Here is a 26,618-nt window from a genome sequence, read left to right on the forward strand (position 1 = left end):
AGGGGGGAAAATATTCTCTGACACCATATACAAGAATAAAGTCAAACTGGACTAAAGATCTAAGTGTAAGACTGGATACTGTAAAGGTCCTGGAGGAAAACACAGGCAGAACACTCTCTGACGTAGACTGTAGCAGTGTTTTTAGGGATCCATCTCTGAAAGCAAAGGAAATAAAAGCAAAAATAAATAAATGGGACCTAATTAAACTTAAAAGCTTTTGCACAGCAAAGGAAACCATCAACAAGACGAAAAGACAACCTACGGAATGGGAGATATTTGCAAGTGATATGACCAACAAGGGGTTAATATCCAACATATATAAACAGCCCATACAACTGAATATCAGAGAAATAAAAAACTCAATTAAAAAATGGGCAGAAGAACTGAAAAGACATTTTTCCAAAGAGGAAATGCAGATGGCCAACATCGCTGATCATCAGAGAACTGTAAATCAAAACCACAGTGAGATATCACCTCACACTGCTCAGAATGACTATCATCAAAAAGAACACAAAAAAATGTTGATGAGGATGTGGTTAAAAGGGACCCTTCGTACACTGTTGGAGGGAATGTAAATTGGTGTAGCCATTGTGGAAAACAGTATGGAGGTTTCTCAAAAAACTAAAAATAGAATTACCGTATGACCCACTCCTGGGTATATATACGGAAAAAACAAAAACAAACTAATTCAAAAAGATACATTCACCCCAGTGTTCATAGCAGCACTATTTACAATTGCCAAGACGTGGAAGCAACCTAAGTGTCCATCAACAGATGACTGGATAGACCAGATGGGTTCCACTTCCTTATTGTTTCCTTCGTTTCCCAGAGGTTAAAGTGACGTGGTGGGAGAGAGCACAAGGCTGAGAGCCACACAGACCTGGTTTCAAGGCTCAGTTCAACCACGCGTAACCTTGGGGAAGGTAAACCTTTTTGAAGCTCAGTCTCTGCCCTGTGTGTCCCCACTCAGAACGCAGATCCTCTGTAGGAAGGTTTAGCGCCCTCATTCATTCCTCTGTGGGGGTGAGGGCACAGGAGATGGTGATGGCCAGCCCCTCCAGGGCCATCTGCTCTGGGGAAGGGTGGCGCCCCTTTGGGCTGACAGTAATGACAGATGTCCACTGCTGCCTCCCGGGACACTACCCTGTCTTGTCTTCTTTCCCTCTACTTGATTAGAGGATCTTGTCACTGCAGGCGGCCTGTGGGCGGCCCTCAGCCTTCAGCTTCTTCCAGGGACCTCCCGCACAGTGCTGTGTGCACAGCAGCGCCTTCGTCAGTGATCTCTGCTGAATTAAGAGGAAAAGAGACCCTGCCCTCAAGCCTTTTGGTTTTGTTTGCATTTGGTTTCCCAGTAAAAACAAAAACAAAAGCCAAAAGCTGGCCATCAAAACAGAGGAGAGAGAGGCCTTTCTCCCCAGGCTTCCCCAGGTGCCAAGCACTGCTCTGAGGAGCCCGGGTGTGACATGCGGCCTCCCACTCCGTCCCTCACTGACCCCACCACCTGCTGGAGTGTTTAGCGTGGGTGCCTCTCACCCCTTGGCAGGGAGGCCTCTGCGGTCCAGCACCCGCAGCAGGAGGGAGAGGGAACAGCCCCACGGCGCCCTGGGCGCCACCCCCGCCTCCACCTCCCATGTGCTCTGCGTGCAGCCTGGTAATTAATCAGCAAGCGCTGAGGCCTAGGAGCATCACTAGGTCCTGTCGCTGCCCAGGGCACTTTGCATTGTCACTGCGTACATTTTTCAGCCAAGCTAAATAGAGGGCTGGGTGGGGTGCTGTTTCTTTCATTGTTTATAGGCCCCTGGGATTTTTCCTCATCCCTGAGGACCGCCAAGGGAACAGGCTGACTTCAGCAATTTCTGCGGTGAGGTCATAGGGCCCTCGGAGGGTTCCCTGAGTCTTGGAGACCGTGCCCAGGGCCGCCGATAGGGATGGGGTTCGCAAGAAAGAAGTGCAGGAATACGGAATTCAGTTCAGCGAAATCTAAGACTCACTTGAAGTGTCTTTGGTAAGTTTCCAATCGTGCTTCTCAGCAGAGCAAAGTCTCACAGCGTTCCCAGTGTAAACGCTGGAAAGGGGCTACGGATGAAAATGACCAGGTGACAGCGAAAGCCAGAAAGAAGCCAAAATTGGTCTTCAATATTGAACTGCCTCAGGCTAAGTGGAGTCTGAGTGATCAGCCTGCTGGAATCAACATCAGGTTTCCTCTCACCGACACAGAAAACTCTAGAACTTGACATTAGGGAACCTGGGCTTCCGTCCCAGGGGCACTGCCTGCTGGTGACGCGGTCCTGGGCTGGTGGCTTAGCCTGTCAGTGCCAACTGCCAGCACCTGTAAAATGGGTGGGTCCAGCCTGGCTCCCTCAAAGGCTCGTGTGGGTTCAGAACGCGCTTGTGTGAATGGGTCTCCCTGGAGCTGGCGCCTCATGGGGTCCGGGCGGCTCCCACACACGCCGTGGTCCCTGTCTTATCTCTCCCAAGAGCTTTGCCTTCACTCCTTCACTCTCTCTCCAGGGGACTTCTTTTTGAGATTCCTCTCCTCCCATTCTAGGCCTTGCTTGGGTTTTCCAAAGGTATTTCATGGATCGCCAGACCCCCAGTGGCCCACGACCAGAGGGGGTTCTGAGGACAAATGAGTTTGGAAACAGTGAGCTGTGTAACCTGCTTCAGAAAGTCATGGTTCTGCTCAGGGCAGTGAGGAGTCTTGCGGGAAGGAACCTCGTCGACCTTTGCCCCTTCACCCCTTAGCATTTCCCCCACGAATCTGACCCCAGAACCCATGCTTCAGATTGTGCCTGGTCACAGCCCCACCCCCTCAAGCACAGCTCGGGACGTGTCTCAGATGATGCGATTTAACGGTGATGCCCGTTGGTTGGAGGCTTATGACATGTCAGGCGCCCTGGCAGCTGTTTGTCAGCATCCGACTCCCAAACAGCCCAGTGGGGCAGGCACGTTGCTCACAGCTGGAAAGCGGGGCTGTGACTAAGACACGGGCCTTGGTGTCTCTGTTTTACAAATAAGGCAAATGAGTTTCAAGGAAGGTCAGCATCTTGCCCAAAGTCACAGAACGAGTGAGCGGTGGACGGGGGCCATGACCCAGGCCTTGCCTCCAGGTGTGTCCAGCTGTAAAGGGCCCGTCGTCACTGCACATGTGGGCCTGGCCTGATGGGTGAACCTTCAGACTGGAGCGGTGGCCGAGGCCTGCCCACGGAGTCCACGCGATGGAAGATGGATTTGGGTTGGCGGGCAACCAGCAGCCCTGGGGCCCGAAACGGGGCAGCCACCCACTCTCACCGTGCGGGCGGGAAGCCCAGGCGCAGGAGGCGGAGTGGCTAGGCCCGGCAGGCGTCCGGAGCGCTCCGAAGTCCGTGCCGCCCGCGGACCTCACCCCGCCCCCCGCGCTCTGGGCCCCGGAGCCATCCTCCCGTGTTCGTGGTGCCTGGGCTGCCCGGCTGCTCCTCGCTAATTGGAACCTCAGGGTGCTGTTGTGGTGCCTGTTGCTATAAACACTGCCAATTTGCATAAGTATGTGACATTGTAAAAGTTCCTGAAAGATCTTATCCACATGGCTGGCACCCGGCCCAAGGAAAAGCCAGGTAGAAAGACAATGGGTGTGTTATTTAAAAAAAAAAAAAAAAGGTTGTTTTTGTTCCCTGTGCAGGTGAACAGGATAGGAATTGGAAAATGTATCCAGTGCAAGGCAGCGCCCGCAGCTTGCTTTGTTTTGTTTTGAAATTGCTTGAGAGAGATTTTCCTTGTACCTCCTAAGCTGCCTCCTGTCATGTTTGAAAAGCCGGAATGGGACTGTTGAGGTTCCGTAAATGAATTTATGTTTTGGAACACCGGGTTCTTTGCAGGGCGGGAAGGGACTTGAGCGATCACCAAGTCCCACGTGTCGTTTACAGACGTGCAGACGGAAGCCCGCGACCGGGGCAAGGTGGCCGCAGGGCCAGCCGTGCGTGGAGCCGGGGCTCGTGACTTCCATCCCAGGCTCGCTCGCTCTCTCTCTCCAGAACACTCCAGAGCCAGCCAGCTCACACTCACTTTAAGCAGAAGGAAACTCGATTCGATGCATCAAAGACAGAACTGACTCCTTCCCAAGCCTCAGGAGCCCCTGCCAGGCCTCCCTGACCTCTCCGTTCGTGGTTGGGGCCAGCCCCAAGCACCAGCCCTGGGCCTGGAGGACACTTGCTCCTTACAGCCTTCACCCCGGGACTCCTCCAGGGGATGGGTGTGGTTGTCTCTGCTTTTCAGTGTGGAAATTCAAGGCCCAGAGAGGCTGGCGAGCCTCGGTTACACGCTGGGAAGTGCGACTGTGATCACAACCCAGCGCTGGCTGGCGGGCGCTTCCTAGGGCTGTGGAAGAGAGTCAGAAAAAGCGTCCACAGAGCCGTGGTGCAGTGCCCTGCACACAGTGGGTGCCTCCAGGGCACTGGGTCCCACCCCCGGCGTCTTCTCCGAGTCCTCTTCCACCATCTTTCAGATCCTGTAGAAACAAGAGTCTCGAACACTGCAGATTTATTGCCTCCTGGTTCACCTAAATGACCTGCTCTTGTAAATGACCCAGCTCAGTGGGTTCACTCCAGTAGCCCCCCAAACACTCATTTCCAGAGTGCTGAAGCTTGCTGGCTGGCACTTGAGGGGGTAGAAGATGGTAGTTTGCAACCAAGAGGCTAAGAAGCTGTTAAACCGTCAACACTTAAGACAGCCTAAATGTCCATCAACAGGTGACTGGATAAAGAAGATGTGGTATATTTATACAATGGAATACTACTCAGCCATAAAAACTGACAACATAATGCCATTTGCAGCAACATGGATGCTCCTGGAGAATGTCATTCTAAGTGAAGTAAGCCAGAAAGAGAAAGAAAAATACCATATGAGATCGCTCATATGTGGAATCTAAAAAACAAAAACAAACAAACAAAAACAAAGCGTAAATACAGGACAGAAATAGACTCACAGACAGAGAATACAAACTTGTGGTTACCGGGGGGTGGAGGGTGGGAAGGGATAGCCTGGGATTTCAAAATTGTAGAATAGATAAACAAGATTACACTGTATAGCACAGGGAAATATACACAAAATGTTATGATAACTCACAGAGAAATAAATGTGACAATGAGTGTGTATATGTCCATGAATGACTGAAAAATTGTGCTGAACACTGGAATTTGACACACTGTAAAATGATTATAAATCAATAAAAAATGTTAAAAAAAAAAAAAAAAGATTCACAAGGAGGACTGTTCCTCCGGCCCATCTCTTAGCCAGGAATGCAAATGCGCATCTCGTCTCTCCATGCAAAGCTCTCGGCATGGTTGCTTGAGCCCTACCAGCTAGTCTCCCTGGACATAGTTTTGGAGGCCTCCTGTTGAACAATTACGCAGCACTACTTAGCGTGTGAGACAGCTGGGGGAGAAGAAATAAGGAGCTCAAGAAGCCCAGGGAGCCAAGGGCTTGGGCCGAGGAGGGGTCGCTCCCCGGAGGGCTGGGAGGGTCAGCTTGTGTCTTCCCGCCGGACGTGTGGGCCTTTCTGCACCTCACCCCACGCAGGGGAGCAGATTTGTCCTGCCGCCCCTGGGGCTCACATCCCTAGAGCCTAGTAGAATGGTGCTCATCTGTCAGGAGAGCCGATTTGTCCCCCTGCCTCTCCCCTCCCGGCCCCCAAGCCCACCCTGCAGTTATTCCAGGGCAGGATGCCACAGCCTGGAAGAACAGTGTCCAGAGGTGGAGGGAGGAGACTCAGGGAGGAGCTGCAGCCATAGGACCACAGAGGTGGTGTGGAAGGAAGAAGATGGGGCGGGAACCAGTGTTTACTGAGCACATACCGCATGCCAAGAACTTGACACGTGTAGTCTTCTTTAATCCCCACAGAAATCCTGTGAGTTAGGAGCTGCTATCCTCTTTGTGCCAGTGAGGATATAGAGGGTCAGCAAGGTTAGGTAACTTGCCTGAGGTCACATGACTACTGAGGTGGAGCCAGAATTTGAGTGTAGGTCCTCTGATTCCAAATCCTGGGTTCTTTCCACGAGCACAAGTACCCCGTGAGCTCAGTTCCAAAGTGCTGACTGCCACTTGTCCATGCTACCCTGTGAACTTGGGCAAGCTGCTTAACTTCTCAGCTTCCTGGTCTGCAAAATGGGGACCCCACGAGGACCTGCCTCGTGGAGTTGCTTAAGGGGCAGGTGAGCCGTGCGTGTCGAACACAGGGAAGCGGTACTCCGCGGGTGGGGGCTCCTGGAGGGGCAGCCCCTGCGTTTACTTCACCGCTGGTGCTGCTGTCCCTGCTGCCTTGGGAGAGGCACGCGCCCTCTGTGCCTCAGTTTTCTCATCTGTGTAGTGAGTGGCTGGGACTGGATGATGCCTGATCTTTCGGCTAGACGGGGTTTTCCCACCCAGCCCGCCTCCCTCTCCAAACTCCCCGCTGGGGTTCCTTAGCTCTTACCATCGCACCCCCAGCCTGGCAGCAGGCGGGGTTTGGCCCCCGCCTGATCCCTTCAAGCCTTCACTCCTGCTCTTTGCCCTTCTTTGATTATCCTTGCTCTCCTCTGCCAATTTGAATTCTATACTTCTTTCAAGGCCCAGATTAAAACTCAACTCTTCCATGAAACTGTTTCTGGCAAACCCCACCCTGAGATGACTTCCCCTTCGTTTAAAATTCCCTCAGCTATTATGCCCACAGTCTGAGTCACACTGACTCCAGATGGTTTATATTGTCTCATTTAAGTCTGTTTGATTTGCCCAATTCCCTAAAAGTAAACTCCCCAAGGGCAAGGCCCTTGTTTTCTGCTTTGGTGTAGCCTCCGTGATGCTGGCACCGTCCTGGGTACCCGTTTGGTGAATTAGCAGCCCCTGTGTCGGTCCTCGCCTCCTGTACCCCTGCTGCTGGGGAGGGGACTGTCTGCAGGACGCTTAGGACTGTGAGGACTGCAGAGGGATCACCTCTGCCCTCGGGGAGTTGCGGAGGAAGAGAGGCAGGTGTCAGTGCAGTGCGGTTTCGTGGGTTGCAGGGATGCAGGGAAGGGGAGGCTTCTGAAGAGGAGGACCTCAAGGATGATCAAGGGCCAGCAGAGAGAGGAGGGGAGGGCACTGCCCAGGGCCTAGCCAGTGGGGAGACGGGCTCCACTCTGGCTTGTTGAGGTGGATTAAAGGGCATATTTTAGGGGAGGGAAGCAGACCAGGGACAGTGGTAGGAACCAAAACTGGAAATGCAGTTTTCAGTTATTCAAAGGCAAATGCAGAGACCCCCGGGGGTCTTTATGCCCTGGGTCCAAATGAGGACTGTGCCAAAAAGAGAAAATTAAGAGCCATGAAAATAATTTATTTGGCATTTGAAGTGCCCTTTTTAGTAAAAGAAACCATGGTGATAGCTGTTCGGTTTTTTATTTTGTTTTGTTTTGTTTTAGTGTCTTGACTTGACAAAATAAAGATCTGGCAATTCTATGCCAGAAGGGATGTTTCCAGGTCCAGATTCTTGGAGCTATGGCTAGAGAGTCACTGAGATAAATGGAGATAAGGAGCAAGTGCAGTGTTGATTTAGCTCCTAGGAGGACAGACAGATTTAGAGCCTCTGCATAATTTGTGCTGATGAGGATGGCAGACGTAGCGATGCCATAGGGAGGCCGAGGGTAGACACGGTTTGATTTGTCTTGATGGCTTTAATCCCTGCTCTCTCTCTCGTGAGAGGTGTGAGCTATTTGAGAGCCTCCCCGCATCCTCCTTTGCTTTGTGCCCCTCCCTGCTCCCCGGGAGGGTCTAGAACTTGTCCATACCCTGCGTGCGGCTCAGACGCTATCGTCCATCTTCCTGCCTTTCAAAGCAAGGACTGACAACTGTGATTTCTCATCTCCAGGTGCAGAGGAAATTGCCCCTTGTAAGTGTCTGCACATTGCAGGGCCCCGTCCCCCAGGGTTGCTTCAGTGCCTGTCAGTTGAATTTGCACTCATGAGATTAAAGTAGGTGTGTTGGAACGTTAAAAACTTTTTGCCCAGATCAGTCCCAAATTCCTAAGATGAGAACTTGCCTAAATCAATATTGTAATTTCAAATCTTGAGCTGTCCCTTTTGGGACATTTCAGTCATTTCATGGAAAGAAGAGAGCAATTGGGGGGCCCTACAAACAAAGACGTGTGAAGACGGATGTGGAGTGGGGGCAGGGTAGGCTGCTCAGGTGGGGAGGGGGTTTCAAGTCCTCTATGGCCACATTCATTTTGCTCGATGATTTCTTATTCTGGTTAGGATTTTACTCCACAGATGGCTTGCCCAAGGCCTCACGGCAGTTTTGGTTGACAAAGCAAGCAATCATGACAGAAGGAAGAGGGGGTCCCAGAGTGCAAGTGAGAAGATGCAGCGGGGGGTGGGGTGGGGGGTGGGCCTGGCAGGGGCTGATGACAGAGGGCTGCTCCTGACCTGCGTTTTCAGATCCTCAGCCCCAGGAGGGAAACAAGGCAGAGTTACTGAGTCAGTTGGAAGTCCTGGATGGAGGCTGGCGAGGAGGGCTCAGATGAGAATCCGTTGCTAAAGCAGCCATAGCTTGGAGAAGCACCTGAGGCTTGAGGAAACAGCAGAGACCTGAGTTCTCATCCTAGGTCCACTGTGTGACCTTGGGGAAGTTGTGCCATCCTCCTGGACCTCAGTTTCCTCAGAATATAGTTAGGGCAGGGCACCACTGAGGTTCCTTCCAGCTGTGTCCTCTTCAGAGACTCGAAGCAAGAGTCCTGCTTCCTACCTCTGCTCCCCTCCGCTGTGAGCTCCCCAGGGAGCTCCAGACTCCTAGGGAGCAGGGCCCTGGGGGCGGCAGGCAGCAAGGGGCCCAGCGGCAGACGCACTGATGACAGACAGCTCACCAGAGGACCAAGAGCAGCCCAGGTGACGGGCGGCATCCTGCAGGCCAGCACTCCAGAGCAGGCGGTGCCCAGAGGCAGCCCCTTGTGCTGGACACACGAACGGGTGACATTTGGGACGCTCAGCTAGCCGTGGAAGGATTCTCCCCGTCACTCAGATGCACACACACCACACACCGGTCTCCGTTCCTGTTCTCCTGTGGGTGAGCGCCTCCCGTTTGCCCCTCAGCCTCTTCCAATTTCACTCCCAGACAGAGGCCCTAACCCCTCGTTCAGGGCCCTTTTTCTTGTGTTGATGGCTGTTGTGGATAAAGCAGAGACAAGTTATGTGCCTCCCTGTGTCCTCTCCCCACTACATGGAATGACCTCCTCGTCTGGATAAACAGTTATTCATTGTCTCCCCAAGTGGCAGGATGTTGGGTGAAAATCAGAAGGAAATCCTGGCGCGTTACAACACGGATGAGCCTTGAAGACATTATGCTAAGTGGAGTAAGCCAGTCACTCAAGGACAGATATTGTTGACTGTACGAACATGAGGTCCCTAGAACAGTTAAATTCATAAAGACGGACAATCTAACAGGTGCCCAGGGGCTGGTGGCGGACACGGCAAGCGGGGAGTCAGTGTTTCATGGGGACAGAGTCTCTGAGAAGATGAAGAGGTTCTGGAGAGGCTGGTGGTGATAGTTGCACAACAATGGGAATGTATGTACCTTATGCTTTAAAATGGTGAATTTTATGTGTATTTCATGCTACACAAAGTGGCGGGCTGGTCCCTGCCCCAAGGAGCCTGGTTTTGTCCTCCGCTGGGCTTCTTCAGTTCTGAAAGTCTACTGACCTTTTATTTCTTGTGTTTACCACCAGGTCCTCCCATTTGCTTGTTAGTTAACAGGATGTGCTGACACTTGCTTGGTTTTGAATTTTTGATGCTTTTTTGTATGGTGGCCATCCCTGGGTCCCTGATACCTGTCACCACACACAGCAGTGCCTTGCCCACCAGCATGGGAAGGCGGTCGTGGCTCAGTGATACAGGAAACTTGGGTTAAGAGGAGGTGGATTTGGAGGGTGCAGTGAGAGGACAGAAGTGATTGGGATTGATGGAAGTGTGAAGCCGTGCTCTAATGGCTGAGGAAGGGAAACTGCTGTGGGAAAAAGGGACAGGGAAACAGGAGTTAAGGATGCCTGTGTAGGTGGTGGGCACACCTTGTTGGAGGCAGCCAGTTCTAAATGTGAGTGACTCGTATTTGCCATCCACAGTGCTGGAATTCCATCAGAACCAAGGTTCACTGAGACCTTGGGAAGATGACGCTGTCTTACTCCTTTACTCTCTGTCTCTGATTCCTGTCCCTCCGTGCCCTTTCCCATCATCCCTTTTCGTTGGCCCGAGGAAGCTTGCCAGGGGCACCCTGCTAATTCATTACCTGTGAGCACAGGTGTGGTTTCGTCAAGATTCCTAAGATCTGGGGAAAAACCAGTTTTCGGCTCTGGTGGCATCCCTGCTGGTCCTGGTTCCAAGAGCCTTTCTGCCTAAGGACTTTGCTGGGGTGTCAGATAACTGTGCCGTCATTTCATTTAGTGTTTATTGGACACCTCACTTCAGAGCAAGAAGTGACCTTGGAAGTCATCTAATCCAGCGCTCCTGAAACGTCAGCGTGCTTGTAAGCCGCTGGGAGAGCTTGTTAAAACACAGCTTCTGATTCAGTAGGTCTTGGGCGAGGCAGGGCCCGAGGTTTGGTGGCTCTGACACTCCCAGGTGAGGTCGAGGCTGCCGATCCCTGAGCCACACTCCAAGCAGCAAGAATCTTGCCCAGCGATTCTCAGCCCTGACGCCACACTAGTATCACCTGCTGAGCTTTTGAAAAATATGGGTGCCTGGGCTTCACGCCCAGGTCTTACTATTTAATTGGTCTGATACAGCCAGTCTTTATGGTTTAAAGAGCTCCCCAGTTGATTCTAGTGAGTAGCAAGTATTGAAAACCATATCTCTGATCAATTACCTTGGTCAATTATGTGATCAATTATCTTTCTTATTGAAATTATCAGAAAAAAATCCCACCTTCCCTGCCCCGCCTGTCCCTCCATTCGACCTGGGGTTTAACTTCCCATTGTGAGTAATACCATACAATAATGAAACATAACAGCTATTGAGTGTTTATTGAGTATATACTATATGGTAGGCATCCTGTTAAGTACTTTAAATCTCCTAATAGTCCATGAGATAGATAACTATGATAATCATCCTCATCTTTTTTATAGATGTGAAAACTGAGGCACAGAGAAGTAAAGTAACTTGCTGTAGGTCACACAGCCAGTTAGTAACAGAGCCAGGACTAGAACTCAGGAGGTCTGCTCCCTGGGAGACTCTCTTAGCCATTACATCCCTGAGTCCCCTGTGCAGTGCCAAAGATAGCAGCAGTGCTGGACAAGGATGAATGAAATGTGTTCTTTTCAATTAAATCCTGGGGGGGGGTTGATATGCTTTTTTTTTCAGTCTGAGTTTTTGTTGTTTCTATGGATCAAGTTCATTTCAGTTTCAGAAATCAACAGCGATGCAGAGCTGTGTGTGTGTGTGCGTGCACAGGTGTGTGACCCCTTTCTGTCTTCTGTTCCATCTGTCCATTCAGCAGCCCTTGCGCCAGAGAGGTGTGCAGCAGGAATACATGAGTGGGAGCCTGACCCAGGTCCAGGACAGTGTTCTGAGCAGGATTTCAAGCTGCATCTTCCCCTCCCACAGGGTTTGAAGAATCCCACAGGTTCCAGTCTGGCGAGACTTATTTCTCAGGTAGCCTCCGGCATGATCTGGCTCATGCGTCCCAGCGATCCCTTCACATACACCTCTCTTAAACAGAGACATTCCCCTTAGCTCATCATTTGTCCCAGCTCAGATCCCTCTCAGACTCTGAGCTACGTGGCTTGGTTGCCAGAAGTGCCAGGAGGTCTTCCTGTTAGCAGGTCATCTGTTTCTTGTAATATCTCACGCAGTGTGGTATCCACTGGAGCAGGAAAAACCTTCAGACGACTAGTCTAAATAAAGCACCATGAGATGCCCCCAAACCAGACATCCAGTAAGATAAAAATCCAGTTTGTATGGCAAATTGCTGTAAGTTTGGATGTTATGTGTGATTATGCTGCTTCTTTTGTGCAGATGACCAAGAACTGACTGGAGAATTCTCAATTTTAAGAGGTCTTACTGGCCAGAGAGGGGAATGGTGGCAATTTCATGTGGTTCAACCAGAATAGGTTCGGAGAATTTCAAAGTTGGAAGCCTGGGGTCCAAATCAGTCCCTACCTTCCTTGTGCCCATCAGTCAGCCCAGTGCTGCCTCCGTTCCAGGAGCCAGCACCAGCACGTGCCACCTCTGCCACCATGGGGGTCTGGGGTAGCTCAGATGTTTGATCACCCAAACTCAGGTAAGAGGTATGTCCAGTCTCTCCAAGGGAATTCCTTTAATTCCCCAGGCCAGGACACACACGCTTTAAAGGAATCTCTTGCCCTACAGAACACACACAGGAGATGCTGCACTGGCTAATATTAAGGATCCTTTTGAATCCAGAAGATAAGGACAAGACAAAAATTAACATCTAAAAATTGCTGCCTGTATGAGACCTTGGCCAGCCCCCCTGCTTTGAAGCCATCTGACCCCTCTGTATTCTTTTGACAACTTACGTGTCTCTTGGGGTGCACTTATATCATTCTACTTTATAGTGGAAATAAAATCCATTTTGATTTGTGTCTGGCATGCTTTAGTGGGAAAAAAAAATACCTTGGAGGTAAACAAAGAAGCTGAGTTCAGATCCTGGCTCTGTAACTAGCCTGCTATGACTTCGGGCAAGTTAAAATCTCAGAGCCTCAGTTTCTTCATTCTCAAAATAGGAACACTAAAGAAGAAGTAAAACTGTTACTGTCTGCAGATGACATGATACCATACATAGAAAACCCCAAAGAGGCTACCAGAAAACCACTAGAGCTCATCAAGTGAATTCCGTAAAGTTGCAGGATACAAAATTAATATACAGAAATCAGTTGCATTTCTACACACTAACAATGAAATGAGAGAAAAATAAGGAAACAGTCCCATTTACCATTGCATCAAAAAGAATAAAATACCTAAGAATAAACCTAACTAAGGAGGCAAAGGACCTGTACTCTGAAAACTGAGACACTGATAACAGAAATTGAAGAAGACATAAACAGATGGAATGATGTATCATGTTCTCAGATTGGAAGAATCATTACTTTAAAAATGTCCATACTATTCAAGGTAATACACAGACACAGTGTAATCCTGTCAGATTACCAATGACATTTTTCACAGAACTGGAACAAAAAATTTTTAAATTTGTATGGAAACACAGAAGACCCCCAAATAGCCAAAAGAATCTTGAGAAAGAAGAACAGAGCTGGAGGAATCATGCTCTCTGACTTCAGACTATGCTACCAAGCTACAGTGATCAAAAGAGCGTGGTACTGGCACATAACAGACACATACATCAATGGAACAGGATAGAAAAGTCCAGAAATAAACCCACGCACTTATGGTCAATTAATCTATGACAAAGGAGGCAAGAATATACAATGAAGAAAAGACAGTCTCTTCAATAAGTGGTGCTGGGAAAACTGGACTGCTCCATTGAGAAGAATGAAATTAGAGCATTCTCGGGCACCATGTACAAAAATAAACTCAAAATGGAAAGATCTAATGTAAGACGAGGTACTGTAAATCTCCTAGAGGAAAATATAAGCAGAACAGTCTTTGACATAAATTGCACCAATTTTTTTTTTTTCAAACCAGCTTCTAGAGTAATGGGAATAAAAGCAAAAATAAACAAATGGGGCCTGATTAAACTAAAAGCTTTTGCCCAGCAAAGGAAACCATAAACAAAATGAGAAGACAGCCTACTGAATGGGAGAAAATATTTGCAAATGATGTGACTGATAAGAGTCTAATTTCCAAAATATACAAACAGCTCATACAGCTTAATACCCCAAAAAACAAACTACCCAATCAAAAAGTGGGCAGAAGATGTAAATAGACACTTCTCCAAAGAAGACATCCAGATGGCACAGGAAAAAAAGGTGCTCAATATTGCTAATTATTAGAGAAATGCAAATCAAAACTACAGTGAGGTATCACCTCACACCAGTCAGAATGGCCATCATTAAAAAGTTTACAAGTAATAAATGCTGGAGAGGGTGTGGGGAAAAAGGAACCCTCCTACATTGTTGGTCAGAATGTAAATATTACCTTGGATAGTAGGGACATTTTAAAAATAATGATTCTTCCAATCTGAGAACATGATACATCTTTCCATCTGTTTATGTCATCTTGGAGGACAGTATAGAGGTTCCTCAAAAAACTAAAAGTAGACTTGCCATATGACCCAGCAATCCCACTCCTGGGCATATATCCAGAGAAAACTAATTCGAAAAGGCACATGGACCCCAATGTTCACAGCAGCACTATTTACAATAGGCAAGACGCAGAAACAAAGTAAATGTCCATTGACAGATGACTGGGTAGAGAAGCTGTGGTGTGTGTATGTGTATATATACAGAGTGGAATATTACAGCCATAAAAAAGAATGAAATAATGCCATTTGTAGCAACATGGATGGACCGAGAGATTATCCTACTTAAGTAAGTCAGGCAGAGAAAGGCAGTTATCAAACGATATTATTTACAGGTAGAATCTAAAAAAAATGATACAGATTTTATTTACAAACCACGAACAGACTCACGGACATAGAAAACAATGGTAACCAAAGGGGAAAGTGTAGGGAAGGGATATATTAGAAAAAAATTAAATAAAAATGGGAACACTGAAACCTCGCCGGGAGGTTGGGGTGACAGGGAAGCTGACAGACACAGGGCCCTCGGCACCTGGCACCGGGGTAGTCCACTCGCTGGAGACTGTCATTATTGTCATCATCTCTGACTGGGTCCCTTCCTGACTGTAAGCTCCCCGACGGGCTGACTGCACCCCAGCTACCCACGTACCGTCCCAGTGCTTACGTGCTTCTGAGCACAAGTGTAATTGTCACTAACACTGAATGAGAGTAATTTTGTTAAAGTGAATTGATAGTGGGCTTTTCAGGAAGAAAGTCAGCATTTCTGCCTTCAGCTCAGGCTGCTGGATTCGGAGTCCTTGAACTTTTCTGTTGGTGACCTGCACGCGGGTTTGTGCAGGGTCCACGTTTGCTTTTTATTTGGGGTTGGGCGTCCTCCTAGGCCAATGCCAGGGCGGCGCAAAGAGAGGAAACTAAGGAAGTGAGGCAGAGGACCTGCGGCAGCAAAATTTATGCAGAATATAAAAATATTTTCTTCCTTGTGAAGCGCCCGCAGACTCCTGAAGTCTCCTTTGGCGCCGTCAGGGGCGGCGCAGGGCTGCTGTCGAGGCGGGAAGCCCCATAAAGAGACCTGCAGGACCCCTAGGCAGGGATGCTGCTCTCCTCTTAGAACCGTCCGGTTCCCTGGCCCAGAGGCTCTATCTTACTTTTTGCCTCTAAAGCGGCTAACTTACACCTAGAATTCTATTGGTTCCCTGAGCTCACTTCTGAATGGTTATTTCCTTCACTCCTGATTGGTTATTACTCTCACTTCTGATTGGCCCACTTCCCTAACTTCTGACTGGTCCATTTGTAGTACTTTATTTGCATGGAACTGACTCCTGATTGGCCTATTTCTACAAAACTTGTTCCTGGTTGGTCAACTTCTGTTGTACTTTATTTGCATATGATGTTGCAAAGTGTAAAACTGGCAGCCTATAAAAGACCTGTGTAAGCCTGCAGATGGGGTCCAGAGCTTGAAGTGTTAACTCGTCTAGGCCTGGTGGGGTAATGAAGCTGAGTTCCGCAATGCTGCGAGTGCTGCTTGGTCTGTCGCCCGGATTCACTGAGCTGTAACACCAAGCTGTAACATGTTTTTCACAACATTTTGACCTGCAAGGCGGCTGCACGGTGGCCCCGTGCACACCGCTCACCTTGGCGGTGTTCAGACAAGCCAGTGTTTTCTGATGGTTTCTTGTGGACTAACAGCTATTAAGGACATTGGAGCTAAGTCAGGGGTGGCTCTTGGTCTTCAAGCATATGCAGTGTGTTGAGAAGACTAGACTTCCAAGCACAAAGTGACTAAAGGAGTAAGAAAATTCATCATCTGGCAGGCTTTCCCCGAATCCTTTGATTTGGATAAGTTCCTTTGTTGTCTGCGCTCACATGCTCCTCGCTTCCCCGTCTTAACTCTCCTACTTGGAATTCTTTGTTTACTTTGTGTTCCCTGCTCTCGTCACCTCCGTGAGGCTGGCCCACGTCTCCCTTCCTGTCTTGGTCGCCAGCACCCGCTGCCCTGGTTAGGCGCTCACTCAGCCCTGCACACGTGGAGCCATTGGTCTGGATCTAGAGTGTGAAGTTCAGCCTCTTTCTGACTCTGTGCCAGAGGAAATTGTTAGAGAATTAAGGGAGGGCTTCCCTGAGCAGCAGACTCAATCGAGGATGGAGTTGAGGAAGGGGAAGGCAGACGTGCAGAGGTGAGGGAGGATGCTGTCCCTGTGGGAACAGGAGCTGCTGGCACTGGGCCTTGGGCATAAGGCGGGCTTTTTGTGTTCAGCCTGGAGACAGTTCATTGAAGTCTGTAAGGGAAGAGCGGATGAGGCGAGGGTACTCCATTCAGTCTCCTCACTGTCTCTCACACCCGGTCACCCCCCTGGAGGCCACTCTGAGGTCCCGCCGAGGCCCCACGCTGGGAGTCCAGCTCAGCTTGTGGCTCCTGCTCACGGGACAGCCTGCGTCTGGCCTGGAGCAGCAAGGAAAGCCGCAGGAGACCGTCTGGCAGGGTTGGCATCTTTGTCTGCTGGCAAAGGGAGGGCTGACATAGTAATTTGTCTCGTTACTGGAGAACCTCATGGCAAGAAAATGCGAAAGCCATCAGCTTAGCTAGTGGGGAATCAGGTCCCACGGAGAAAGCTCTCCTTTTTGTCAGCTTCCTCCGTCTGTGACTTGGCACCCCTGCCTGCTCACCTGTGCTTTGTCCAAAATCACCGTCCCAGCCACATAAAGCAGCCAGCCCAGTGCAGCGTCACCCTGGCAAAGCTGTCTGCTCTCCTCGGCTCCGCGGCTGGTCAGGTGTGTGGCCTTGGGCAGATTACAGCCTTTAGTCCTGTGCCTGAGAGAGAGGAAACACTCAATCAATGTGACTGTTACTGTTGATAATAATGGCATTGTTATTATCACAGACAGCTCTAGAAAGACAGGCAACAGAGGCACAGGACAGATAACTTTTGTTAACTTTCTGTATCTGTGTGTATTTCTCTATCCTGACAAAAGCTCTCTGGGTCAGAGAAGGGACCTTTTATTTCTAAATCTATCTGTTGACAACCATGAATTCATACCCGTACTTCCATTTCAGGCTGACACCACAGGGTTTATTCTGTTTTTCTCCCTTCCCTTGTTTGTAACTGCCTTCTACAACAGTGAAAAACTCATTCCTGTTGTACTTAATACATTTGCTTATTTGGCCAGTCCCGCTGCATCCAGCCAGCCTCCAGGTGCGGCCCCTTCTTCCCCTCCCGTGCAGGTGTCCTTACCCACCTCGGACTCGGACAGCCTGTGCTGGGTCACCCCTTCCCCACATGGACACCTCCTTATCCTGCTCAGCCTGACTCTGCTCTGGGCCGCTGCGGCTCCCTCGTGCCTGCCCCACGCCCCTGCATTGATGCCTGACTCTCCTCAGCCCTCTTGATGGCTTTAGTACTGACTTGCTCAGAAAAAAAACAGGAAAGGAAGAGCCCTGAGTCAATGAGACACACGCACCCCTGCCCCAGATTTTCCAAGGACCCAGAATAGAAAGCAAGCCAGTGAGGGGAACAAAAACCAGCTACTTACCAACAGGCAAAGCCAGTTAATGGTGGTCAAAGTCAAGACACCTTTAGAGAGGGAGGAAGACTCTGAAATGGCCCAGGGTGGGTTCTGGGCAGCCAGTAATGTTCTATAACGTAGTTGCCGTTGGCAGATAAGGTCCTGATGAGGCTGGATTGCCAGTGTCCTCTCGTGGAGAGAATGGTGTTGCAAATAACGATGAATGATGTGTGAGGACAGGTTGAGGCAGGAGAGACCAAGGCTTTCCCACTTAGCCGCACGTGAAGTCTGTGATAAAATCATGGTTGCACCTGGGACCCGTGTAGCCATTTACAACTGAGGAAACTGAGGCCAGAGAAACGTAATGATTATTCAGCCTCATGCAGATGGGAGCTCAGACTTCCTGACCGCTAAACGGGACTCCTTCCACTGTAGTTCCAAAACCAATACTTCTTTTCCCTTAAACTTTTCCCGTCTGTCCTTCATTTGACTTTACACTTTATTCTCACCCTTCTCCCTTGTAACATGCTGTCCTGGAAAAGTATGGTTTTTGGAGTCAGACAGACGAGCCTGAATCCCGGCTCTGCTGTTTACTTGGGAGACGCACCCGAGTTCACCATCCCAGATGCTGAACGAAGACGGCAGACTTGGCCTCTCCCAGCTGTTACAGGGAGTGAGTGGTCCCGTCTGCCCACAGCACCTGGCTGAGCCTGGCGACTTCCTTCCCGCTGCGTACGTTGGAACCTGTTCACTGTGCCAGCGCCCCCTCGTCCCCCACTTCCTCCCGCCCCTTCAGTCCTTCCTTCCTGCTGCCCCGCTCAGATTTGTGGGGAAGGACTCCGAGGTTCTGGCCTCGTTGTGCCGCACACCTGGCAGCAGGACCTTGAGCAAGTCCCTCGCTGTCCCTGAGCTGCAGTTTCTCCACCTGTAGAAGAAGGCGCTGCAGCGGGCGACCTCCGAGGCCCCGTTCCCCCGAGACACGCGGCGGGGAGAGGCGTTCCGAGGTCGCGTCTCCTCCGCAGAGACTTCTCAGCTGCTGAGAACAGTGGCACTTCTCTCCCCTTCACCTGCATTCCGCTGCCTTGTCTGAACACGTCCCTTCTGTTTTATTTCTGCTTTTTGCACTAAAAATGCTTATCCATAGGATTTGTGTCAGAATGGCTGTGGGCCGGGTGGTGAGGTCATTTCTGCATGCCGATAGGGAGGGTCTTAGCTCTGCAAGAACAGAAGTGCTGCCCTCGAGGGAAAGCAGGCTTGTGGAGCTTGTGTCCTCTGCGCCCCCAGCCTCACAGGAGCCTGAAGACAGTGCTTAGCTGAGTTCCTGACACAGCGAACCACCCCGAGTCCTCTCCCTTCCTTCCTTCCTTCCTTTTTCTTTCTGTTCTTCCTTCCTCAGTGTAGGCTCACAAGAAATACACAAAAGTATTTTGCCAAAATTCAACTCTGTAGGTTCAGTTTGATCTATTTATATGTTAATGCATTCTTTCTTTCACTTAAGAAATTGTTACTGAACATGTGTTATGTGTGAGACCCTGTGCTGGGCTTCAAGGCTTAAACATGAATAAGACATAGTTCTTGCCTTCCAGGAACTTAACTGTCTACTTAATTTATTCATTTAACAGATGTTTTATTATAGTATGTCATGCTGGGTTCTCTGGAAGCAGTCAGTGAGGCAGAGTTTGGAGTGTGAGATGTTTAGTAGGGACCGAACTCTGCTAGAGGAGGCAGAAAGAAAAGCTGAACATGATTCAGGCCCGACAGAACCTCAGGCACCAGCGGAGAACTCTGCAGCGGGAGCCCCTCAGTGGCCATGCGACAGTGGCCCAGATGGAGCCCTTTATGCCCCCGTGTCTTCATTTCCTAGGGGTGCCGTGGCCAGTGGCAGCAACAGAATTTATTCCCTCAGTTCAGGAGGCCACAAGTCCGACAGCAAGGCGTCAGCAGGGCTGTGCCCGCCTCCCCAGCGCTCCGGGGGAGCACCTTTCCTCACCTCCTTCAGCTTCTGGAGGCGCCAGGTGTTCCCTGACTTGTGGCTGCATCACGCCAGCCTCTGCCTCTGTCTTCGCGGGGCTTCTCCTCTGTGTCTCAATCTCAAGTCTCCCTCTGCTTTTTTCTTGTAAGGACATCTGTCACTGGATTTAAGGCCCACTCTAAATCCAAAATGACTTCATTTCAAAATCCTTAACTTAATTGCATCCTTATTTCCAAATAAGGTCTCATTCACAAGTTCTGGGGGGTTAAGGCATCATCTTTTGGGGGCCACCATTCAATCCACCACCTCCTGTTTCACTCAGTCACCAAATGTGAACTGCCCCCTGTGAAAGGTATGACCTTCAGAGACGCTGCTCTCGGCAGGCAAGGTGGACCCTGAAGTTGCTGACAGCTGGAGGCTGTCTGCTGTCTGTGTTCCCCTTGAAAGGGGTCCGGGTGGCGCATCTTGTCTGTTCCCTATAGTGAAACTCTACACCAGGAATCAAAGACAGAGTAGTGACAGAACCGGGGGGCTTGCCTGCCCTGACCACGTTGCCGTCTAGCAAGGGAGGCAGGTAGTCAGTCATCACGTAGCTCCCGGTAAAACCCCTGTGGTGGTTAGTGCTGCCAAGAAGAGGCGCGAGTTACTGTAAGAACATGTAGAGGGGGGACCTGATGCTGTTTGACTGCAGAGCGGAAAACAGTTACTAGAAGGCATTTGCTCATGACGTCTTTTGTTTTCGTCCTGCGTTATGTGGATTCTCACTTCTGGAGAAGTGAAGACGCTGCAGTGGCAACGCCGCACCATCTCCCTGAGGGCCAGTGCTTCCTCGGCCACTCTGGTAGGCCAGCTTGGCCTGGAGCAGCCTCACAGGTGGAGTTTGAGGGCTAGTCTCACACTTGGGCCCCCTTGCGCTTTGTGAAATGCACTGGGGGAGGGACGTCGATGGAACACAGAGATGGGCATTTGATCCTGGGGGACTAGCCCCTTTGCCCGGCATCCTAACGCCTTTTCGTCCAGTCTTTCTCGCCTCCACATGCTGCTTTCTCCAGGACCCATGTGGGCTCTTACTGGACTAGCACAGAACTAAGTGTCAAAGGACCCAAGTTCCAGTTCACGTTCTGTCACTGACAAGCTAGTGATCGTAGGCAGTTCACTTAACATCCTTGCCTTTAGTTCCTAATAAGAAAAATGAGAAATTTGGGCTCCACTGAAAAATCTCCCCAATGGAAATAGCGTACGACTTACTGTAAAGTTTCCGGCCTGTCAGACTCTCGCCAGCCTTCCACACGAGCATGCTTGCTTTCTCCAGTTTGTTTTTCTACCTTCTGTCCCTCACTGGGCAGTTACTCCTCCTTCCCATCCCCACCTCACCACTGGCTTATCCCCAATCGTAACAGGTGAGCCACTCGAGGGCGGGGTAACATCTGGATAGAATCTGCAGATTAATAAGTGATTATCATTATTGTAATAACAATTACACCTTTGTTTTCACCCTGATCCTTTGAGATCAAGTTAATCCTGCCCTGCCCTCCTGAGTCGACAAGCAAGCAGTTGCTCGGACTCTCTTCGTCAGGGGGTTGTGTTTCCCAGGAGTCTCACGCTGCCCGTGACACCTCGTCGGTATCCTCCCTAGTTCACTGAGGAGGTGACAGGCCCCTGTGAGGGAAGAGGGTTTTTCAGGGCCTTGCAGGAATTCAGTAACTCCTCCCTGCTCCTCTTTGGCTGTCACAGGAGGCCACGAACGGCCTGGAAGGAGGATTTGACTGGGTTTTGGTGGTTCTCAGCTTGGTTTTGCGGGAATATCTTGGTGTCCTTGGGCAAGTCACGTCATTTCTCCAAGCCTCACTGTCTTCATCTGTTGTAAGAAGGGAGGAGACCAGGTGACTGGTAAGCGTGGACCTTGGAGTCACACAGATTGCAGCAGATCTGGGCTCTGCCACTTTGGCAGCTGCATAGCTGTGGGGTCATTAGCCGCTCTTTGGCATGTTTCCTCCATTTCCTAACTGTCCAGCCTAGGTTAGATCTTTGGCTAAATATTTGTGTCTTAATTCACTCTACCTCATCTCTGTCACAGCGAACTCACTCTTCTCCCACCCTCACTCACCATTCTTCCTTTCCCCCCTCCTCCCCATCCCTCCTGCTTACCGCCCCACACCTGTTCTCACACCCCCTGGAGTCACACAGACTCTGGCTTAAAGCTCACCAGGGCAGCCATCCTTCCTCATATGCCCAACGTCAGCACCAAGAAAGTATACAGCCAACTAGTAGTAACCACCCACCTCCACCAGCAGACTTCGCGAATGACCGTCCAGTGATAAGAAGCACACAGCTGCTGAACCAGCCTCTGCCGTTTTCGGTCACTTCTCTCTCCATCTTGTCTGCTCCTTTCAGTGGACTAGCTTTTGCCATGTGCTGAAAAACATGCCCTTTTAGTATTTCATCCTATAGCTTCACCTGCGAGAGAGGAGACGGCTTTAATTATCTGGATCTCAATTATTGTTAAGTCTTGAAGAAGATAATTGCATTAATAATAATCTTGGAGAATAATATATTAATACTATTAATATAGTCTTGGAGGAGAAGACACTTGTCCTTGCTGGGTCAGGTGAGAACATGACAGCTCCTGGAATAGCCGTACAGATGGGATGAGGATGTGTTTGCCAGGAGAAGGGGGCAAGCTTGGCTGATCGAGGGGAGTTGTATTTTTCAGGGGTGTTCATTCTAAAGTCACACAAAATGCAAAAATTAAATATAGCATTGATCACCCTTGGAAATCCCTTAAGGATTCACTACTGTATTAGGGAATGGAAGCCAGTGTCTTTGTAAGTCCAAGGTCCCCAGTGCCTCCTCCCGTGTTGGGACCTATTGCTGCTTCCTTGGTAGATGATTCCCGTGGGTTATGTCTAGTGACCATGTGCTGTAAAACAAAACAAAAACAAACAAACAGAACCTTGAAGCAGGGATCTGCATTTGTCTCGCCAAGATGCTGTGTGGGGGGCACATGTAGGCTGATTGCTGCTCAGTGGAAATCACTCAGGACTGCTTGTGCCAGTGGAACAGCAATTCTCCATTGCTCCCTCCTTCATTCTTTTTTTTAAATTTTTTTTTAATTGAAATATAGTCAGTTTGCGATGTGTCAATTTCTGGTGTATAGCACAGTGTTTCAATTATATATACATATATGTATATTCCTTTTCATACTCTTTCATTATAGGTTATCACAAGGTATTGAATATAGCTCCCTGTGCTGTACAGTAGGACCTTGTTGTTTATCTATTTTATATATAGTAGTGTGTATCTGCTAATCCCGAACTGCCAATTTATCCCTCCCCTCCCCCTTTTCCTCCAGTAACCATAAGTTTCTTTTCCATGTCAGTAAGTCTGTTTCTGTTTTGTAAATAAGTCCATTTGGGTCATTTTTTTAGTTTCCACATATAAGTGATAGCATATGATGTTAGTCTTACCCTTTCTGACTTACTTCACTTTAGTATGACAATCTCCAAGTTCATCCATGTTACTGCAAATGGCATTATTTTCTTCTTCTTTATGGCTGAGTAGTGCTCCATCGCATACATGCACCACAGCCTCTTTGTCCAGCCCTCTGTGAGGGACGTGCAGGTTGCTTGCATGTCCTGGCTGTTGTTTGTGGTGCTGCTGTGAACATGGGGGTGCACGAATCTTACAGTTTTAAATGTTTACGTCTTAAATGGTTATATAAGTACCTAGTTAATAGCCTCAGTTTTGCCTCTCAGCCATCCCTCCCTCATTCTTTCTCTCTCTTTAACGTGGTCTTACAGTTGAATTCATGTAAATTAAAAACATGGAGAAGGCCTTTCCGCTCTACCTCTGCAAGCCCCTCCAAAGAGCCTGCAGCCTGATCCAGAAGACAGATGTGGGCAGTGGGGTAGTTCCCACCGTCGAAACAAGTAGAGATCATGGGGGGCCACTGGAGAGGTGCCCAACCCAGTACAGGAGGGTCAGGGGAGTGCCCAGAAGAAAGGACAACCCACCTGAGACCCAAAGGACAGCTGAGAGTCAGCCAGAGTAGGGAAAGTGACGGCCCAGGCAGAATGTACCACGTCCCGCATGTCACGCTGGCTCAGGATGGGCTTTGCCTGCTGGGGGAACATGGGAGAAGCAGCGGCCTGATGATGCTGGAGAGCCTTGAATGCTGTGCTCAGGAGTTTGCAAATCAGTCTAAGAGCAACAGGGAGCCATTGAAGCAGGGAAGAAACATGCTCAAGTTGTGCAGTAGAAAGGAAATTCTGGTTGTGATTTGCAAGTGAAGTTGAAGAACATTAATGTGTTAGAGCAAGAGATCAGTTAAGACCATCGCAGCAGCCCAGGCAGGAGGCTACAGTGGCCTGGACCCCTCTGCCGTGGCCGCAGAGGGCATGAGGGAAAGGGATCAGTGACGCTGATCAGTGATGCCCAGCGTCTGGCTTGAACAACCGAATGAATGGTGGTCCGTTTACTTACGTAAAGAATATGAGTAGTTTCCCAGTTTCCAACTGGTTCCAAATTACTTTTCCTGTTTCCTTTCCAGTTATCTCTTTTCTTCTTCCTTCTCCCCAGTTCCAAGTGATGGAGACCAGGACAGCGAAGGCTTTCCTGTCTTCATTGTGGAGAAGCCTGGACAAAAAGACCTCAAAAAGAAAATTCTAGTTTCAGGGCCTCTGGTTTCTTTATCTCTGCAGTGGTGATGGGGTGGAGGCAGAGAGAGGGTGGGAGCGTGATGGGACATGGAGAGAAACCTGCCGATGGAGTGGAGGGTATTATCTGGATAACAGCTGAGGAGCAACTGCACTCCCGCCTTTTCCCTTGGTGACTCAAGTCCTGACCTGCTGGTTTCCCTGCAGTTCCCAGTCTGTCCACGTCATGGCTTTCCTGGTGGTGGCCCTCCTTGGCCACGGTTGTCAGAGCCTAGAAGGCCTCCTGCCCTTCACAGGAGGTTGCCACACAAAGAGCCATTGAGAAAAGTCTAACAGGTGAGGCCTTGCACACCATGGCTTCCTCCTGACCCTCTCCTTTCTGGTGATAGACAAGGGAGCACACACGGTCCCAGCTCTTAGGATTAAGAGATTACCTTTAGAAAGAGAAAGAAAAATAGACAGTGTTAATTAGTTTTTGTTTGTGGCCTCCGCCCTCTTCCCACTCTCTGTCCCTCCTTTGTCTGGTCCCAGGGAGAACCAGTGGGAGAGGGACTGACGGCGGCTGCTGTGAGCTGCTCTGCCTGGCCCCCCCCCCAGCCCCACCCCGGCTCTTACACAGCAGCCAAGCAGGCAGGTGGGGAGTCAGGCTCGTGTTTTTCTTTCTGAGCTCCCAGGCTCCTCAAAGAACCCCTTTGTTAGTGAATGTCAGCCTCTCCCCAAAGGCCTGACGTGAGGGCCAAGGAGGCCAAGCCCAGAGCAGGCAGAGGCTTCCGTGAGGGCCGCCAGGTGGCTGGGGACGTGCTGGTGGCCCCTGGGGGAGCCTTGGCATGTCTGTGTTATCCTGGGTGAGCGTCCTTGGTAAGACTCACCTCCTGAAGGAAGCCCTCCCGATTACTCCCATTCCCGCTCCAGCTGCGTCTGCACTGGGGCGCTCGCAGGCTGGTGTGCACGTGGCCCCTCTTCCTGAGGCACTTGAACCATTGAAAGGGAAAACTGAGGCCACTGAAACAGGAGGAAAAAGGCACGTGGTTGGGTCAGAGACAAATTCAAAGCTAAGGTTCAACCAAATCCTGTGCCCTTTCTGCCACACCGAGCTCTCTGGTCCGCTCAATACTCTGGAAGCAATTATTTAGCCTCAGATGCCCGAGGGAGAGGTCAAGGCCACGTGCAGGCCTTGCAGTGCTCAGGGCTCCCTCATGGCTTGAAGTCTGTCAGACATGGTGGATTCTGTCTTTCTGGAAGCCTGGGGTGTTTTAGGAGCATTTGGGTGGAGGCCCTCACTGCTCTTGGCCACAGCACCTTTCTGATTTTATCATTCCTTCTTTATTTATTAGTCTTAATAATTCTGTAAGAGATTCTCCCCCTAGTTGACTCTCGGGTTAATTTGAGGCACAGTTACTGTGAGGAAGGCAAGATAAGTGCTTGGTACTTCACCTTTATTTGCCAGTGTTCCAAATAATGATTTGGTCCACTAGCATCCTCCAAGTGCACCAGTAAGATTTTTTAAAAATTTGCTTGTTTCATTAAGAATGTGTGGGTTTAGTGGGGTGGGAAGGAGCACAGAGGCAGAGCACGCACGAGGTCCTGGGTTCAGTCCCCAGTAGCTCCGTCAGATAAATATATAGATAAATCTAATCACACCCCCCCCACAAATAAATAAAAATTTTAACATTAAAAAAATAAGTTTGAAAAAAGTGAAACTTTAATACTGAGTTGGCCGTTGTTTTGAGGGCCTTCTGGTGGACAGAGCTATTTTAAGAGAAAATACATCACAGTTCATACTCGTGTTTCCAGTGCAAATTCGGACGATACTTTCTTGTCTAGTGTAATGACGTATGGTCTGTCGGAGCAACTGTTTCACTGAAAACAACTATGAAACTTGGATTTAAAAGGAACAAAGCAGCTTTGTGGCAGCTGGAGGAAAACAAAGTCAGCCGTAACTCAGGAGCCGCACTTCCGAGACCAGGAACACACCGGTGTGAATCAGATGTTTGCCAGCAGCTTTGCCCCTCCGGACATTTGCTGCGAAGGAAACAGAATCCTGGATGTTTTGTTGCCTCATGGAGGACACACCTGGTGTCAGAGGTTCTCTAGTCATTTTGTCTTCAAGCTCATCCTCGAGCAGATTCCTCAGGGAGGCCACTGGAATATTCCCTGCGTTCTTGCATGTTGATCGCAGTTTGTCTGAAGCCTTAATGTTTAAAAGTGTGCTTGACTGGATGTGAAATCCTTGACTTCATACTTTCTTTCCTTAAGTGTCTTCAATGTGTTACTCCTTTGTCTTCAGGTATAAAGAACCACTG

General features: G+C 49.6%; 3 long non-coding RNA genes across 7 annotated transcripts in view; 1 reads left to right on the forward strand and 2 right to left on the reverse strand.

The window, feature by feature from the left end:
* Positions 1-25,820, reverse strand: LOC116661171. The gene is made up of 3 exons (XR_004316954.1): positions 25,807-25,820; positions 21,743-21,745; positions 1-127 (listed from the first exon to the last, which is right to left on the reverse strand). It is a non-coding gene; the product is annotated as an uncharacterized LOC116661171 (long non-coding RNA).
* Positions 1-26,618, forward strand: part of LOC106729238 — a 74,361-nt gene that overhangs the window by 20,914 nt on the left and 26,829 nt on the right. The window lies entirely within an intron of this gene.
* On the reverse strand, positions 15,436-21,223 carry LOC116661170. 2 transcript variants are annotated; one of them, XR_004316953.1, is made up of 4 exons: positions 20,909-21,223; positions 17,716-18,033; positions 16,852-16,996; positions 15,436-16,681 (listed from the first exon to the last, which is right to left on the reverse strand). It is a non-coding gene; the product is annotated as an uncharacterized LOC116661170 (long non-coding RNA). The 2 variants fall into 2 exon arrangements; XR_004316952.1 differs by lacking the exon at positions 15,436-16,681 and having other exon boundaries at positions 16,694-16,996.

This window comes from Camelus ferus, chromosome 33 (genome assembly GCF_009834535.1).
Source record: "Camelus ferus isolate YT-003-E chromosome 33, BCGSAC_Cfer_1.0, whole genome shotgun sequence".
NCBI lineage: Eukaryota > Metazoa > Chordata > Mammalia > Artiodactyla > Camelidae > Camelus > Camelus ferus.